Here is a 4,255-nt window from a genome sequence, read left to right on the forward strand (position 1 = left end):
ATACAATTGTTCCCCGGGTTAGGGTATAAGAATGACGACCTTGCATTAACACAACACAAGAACAATTGCGTCTTGCTTTAGTCTCTTTAATTTATTAATAATTTGAAGGTATTATAGTTCTATTTTGAGTCGTCTTTTGATAATACCACATATATGCCTCATATAGGTAAAAAATACAAGAGTATTATATAGAAACATCAACGTCTCTCAATCCTGACTTTTGTTTATAAAATTCTTAGGTAATAGTTAGTAGGAAACATGTGTTAGACAAAAAAATAAGATAGAGGTGATTTAAAGAATCCTTTTCACCGTTAAACATATCAACCAAACAAACCAATCTTATTAGGCAATCGATCAAAACTTTCAAAAACCCTTAAATTTATTGTCTTTAATAAGAAGAATCTTTATGGAGATGATGCACTTGCTACTTTATTACTTGGAATGGTTTTGTGCACTTGTCAAATTTGTTATTAAGTAACATTTTTTATCCATATGTATCCAAAAGAAAAAGAAAATATTTTTTATATTATGTTTTAAAATTATTTCTTGATATTCAACCTCCTTAATAAGGTAAAAAAATTACCTGACCTTTTTAATATTTGATCTTTTTCCTAAGTGTAAAATAATTGTTATTCTATCACGAAAGGTTAAACAATTAACATTATTTTTTCTTATAACTGGATTATTTTTATACGACATCCTTACTAAGTATTTCTTATAACTGGAATTTTTTTATACGACATCCTTACTAAGTATATTAAAGGGACAAACAAGATAATTAAATATAGTTAAGAGATATTTTACTATGTGTTTTAAAATCTATTTAATAGGTATAAAGAAAGTTTGAGATTTAAACATTATAAAGTGGTCATATCCTTTTCTATTTGAAACAATTAAAATAAGGGGAAATATATGGCTAAACTTATGATGGTTTTTTATGTTTTGATCCACTTTTTTGTTCTTGTTTCTTGCCAGAGAAGGAGGTAAGCAATTTTTAATTATTTTGAAACTGTAATCTTTACTTCTTATGTAATCTCCTTTCCCCTTTAATTTGTAACATTCTTCTGTCTTTTTTCTCATTAGACGAAGTACTGAATGTGGTAATGATTCTGATTGTGAAAAAATGGTTAAGTGTGTGCTTCCTAGAATTCCTCGGTGTATGAATTATCGATGTCAATGTCGCAATTTTCTCGAATCATTCCAATAATCATTAGAGTACAAAGCCAAAGAGAATACAAAAAGGCCTTACAGAGAAGAATGATTTCTTGCTCTAGAAAAAGATATAAGAAATATAATTTATGATGAAATAGTATATGATATGTAATTTAATTATTGTGTTGGCACTCAATACTTGAATTGTTTTTTTCCTTTTCAAATTTCTAATGCAGTTATGGCTTGTTCTATAACAGAATGATAATTAAATGAAATAAAGCATAAATATTATTGTTTAGATTATAATTTTCTCTCTTAATTTTGATTATCATATTAGGATATTACTAATTATAACTAAAAGCATACTCTTACGATTACATTAGACGATTGTAGGATGCAATGCAATATTGAAGAAAGTTAAGTGAAATAATAAATTCAATAAATTTTATTGGAATATAAAATTATTGAAATCTCTCACTTTAAAAGGACTAGAGGTAGAACGTCTATACATACACTATTACATATATACACAAACTCCTTAACCTACAAATATGATGAACTATGATAAACAACTTATTCTTGACCTCTGAGTATTGATGGCGCAAGAAAACACAAGAAATGAGGATTCTTGATTTATAAACCTTTATGTATTTTTGACTGGATTACCTTCTAAATGAGCGGGAACATACACACAGACACAGAGAGTTAAATAAAAGCATGTTTTTCTTTTACTAGTTCACAAATTAGTTGATTTCTACCTCTAGTCCTTTTAAAGTGAGAGATTTCATAATTGACCTCAAAAAATTAAATTTGTTACAAAAATGTTTAAAATTGTACTTCGACAAAACTATCAAAATATTTGTTATAGAAATGTTTCCCTCCATCACTAATAAATATCCTAGGGATATTGAACCTATAAAAAATGTGTTTCTTCTAAAACTTTAACATGGCATAGGCATCATTAGAAGCACAAAGAAAATGCGTTACCTCTCGATGTGCAAAAAAATTCTCGATCACATCAAAGTAAAAGAGCAAATCCTCTACTCGTCCACACGAACGGTGCTCCTCTTGTTTTCGGTTCTAGCCAAGCGATAAGAGGTTCAAGAGAATTACAGCTTCTCCGTAAAACGTGTTACCTCGACTTCGGTACAAGGGTTCTATTTATAAAACTCCTAGTATGTTCGAAAGTCGAAAACATTATTGGGCTTCCATAAGCTCATTAACCCATTTAGCTTTTGCTAAGCGATTAGCGTTATTTGCTAAACGCACCCATCTTATATACGTCTTATTTATATGTTCTCCTTTTGACCGTTCTATTGTGTGTGACCCTATAGGTTCTTGTCACGTTGGCAATAACATTAAATCTTATATTAAATATTATAACGGTTGAGTGGTATCTAGAAACACATCATCGCTACCCAAGTGACAAGAATGTCAAGTGATCGGACGAAACCTTTTCCACGATAATGTTCATGTGCACAATTACTCCTTTGTCCTCATATCTATATTGATCACAAGGCATATATTTTGTCACCATTGTACGGATTAATATTTATATTTCTTGATCCCGAAATATCTTTTGAATAATGAATAAGCCCAATATCTCATATTGACTTAATTCGGCATGGACATACAATTTTTTAGTCATATTTCATCAAGAGGCCTAAAGATATATCTCCTATTATAAAGGAGGGACAAATCCCATCTAGGACACTCATGTCCCTCAGCATTATTCGTCAAGTTTCCATTAACCAACGTTATGGTTATCCAGATAAAGACAACGTTTGAAAGACAATAAAGCACTTCGAGTCCACATCTTGGGATCATAGTGGGTTCAGTCTAAGAGTGGTATACACCGGTATCATTGTGAGAATATCTTATGACATTTTCATAATATACTATGTAGTATTCTCACGGTGGGTCAATCCGGTATAACTATTACTCCTAATATTTATACCTATGTACATACCGTTTACCCTTGTTCTTGGTAAACAAACGCCGGTTTCCGTAAAATGGTTAACTTGAGAGATCAACCGGTAAATCTCGGGGAATATTGTGTTTATGTTTGACGAAATCGTGAATGTTCTTGACATGAACCAAAAAGTGTAAAAAGGGGACCGAACATGCGTCGAATCCTTGAAACAGTTGCTAAGAAAAAAGGGTAAATTGCAAGGAATCTAAAGGAAAAGGGAAAGTTGCATAAATGAATTAAAAGTGGTACATAGATTCATATATTTACAACTTGTTTACTCGTTTCTCCTATAGTGCGGATAGTTTGAGCGTGTAAGTTTTGTGTGTATACGAATTGTGACTGTTTTCCCTATGGAAAACTCTTATTTATACTAAGAAACCGCCTATACGTAAACCGTCGCATAACCGCTAAAAGCTACCCCAAGACATCTTTTGAATTTCAAATGATATCTCTTTGACAAGAATCGTTTTTGGCTCGTCGAATCCGGTACCAACTTCTTGTCGATATCCCGCTTGCTTGTCGATATCCCGCTTGCTTGTCGAAGCCTCTCTCGTCGAATGCTAATATCTCTTCAAGTCCACGAACTTGGTTTTGCTTGAGCGTCGAACCGATTCAGCCTTCTTCGTAACTTGAGTCGAACTTAGTGGATCGCATTTATTGTAGCCTATCAAAAATACAGCTAACAAATTTCCCCCCAAAAATGTCTTTTTCGTTTGTATCTTCGGATAGAAGAAGAAAGAGGCGTTTTTGAACCTTGTCGAACGTGTTTTCTTGTCGAAACAAGTAACATCACTTTTGTCGCATCTAAAGGCGAGTTGGAGAAATTTTTTTGTGACGTCATCAAATCCCACTTAGTGGGCCACGTTCCGATCTTGGGAACCACCATTTTGTTTATTTTTTAAATAAGTGTCAATTTGGACATTGACACTTGTTGACCATCTAAGATTACAAAAAAGGGAAAACCCTTTCCTCTTCACCTTCTTAGTACGGTTTACAACTTCGTTCGTTTCTTCTCCTCCATCACAAAGCTTTCATCGTGTTTCCATCCGAACAAATCTTTTCAAAATCTCAACCAATAGAAACCCCTTTTTCTCGAGAAAATCTACATCATCATCATCCATTCATTTTCTA

General features: G+C 32.4%; 1 long non-coding RNA gene across 1 annotated transcript; it reads left to right on the plus strand.

Annotated features, from left to right (window-relative positions):
* Positions 1–810: 810 nt before the first annotated feature.
* LOC146922407 (uncharacterized) lies at positions 811–1,431 on the plus strand. Its single transcript, XR_015010852.1, has 2 exons — positions 811–983; positions 1,084–1,431. It is a non-coding gene; the product is annotated as an uncharacterized LOC146922407 (long non-coding RNA).
* Positions 1,432–4,255: the final 2,824 nt, after the last annotated feature.

This window comes from Medicago sativa, chromosome 5 (genome assembly GCF_051527215.1).
Source record: "Medicago sativa cultivar Bolivia chromosome 5, Bolivia_mono, whole genome shotgun sequence".
Lineage (NCBI taxonomy): Eukaryota > Viridiplantae > Streptophyta > Magnoliopsida > Fabales > Fabaceae > Medicago > Medicago sativa.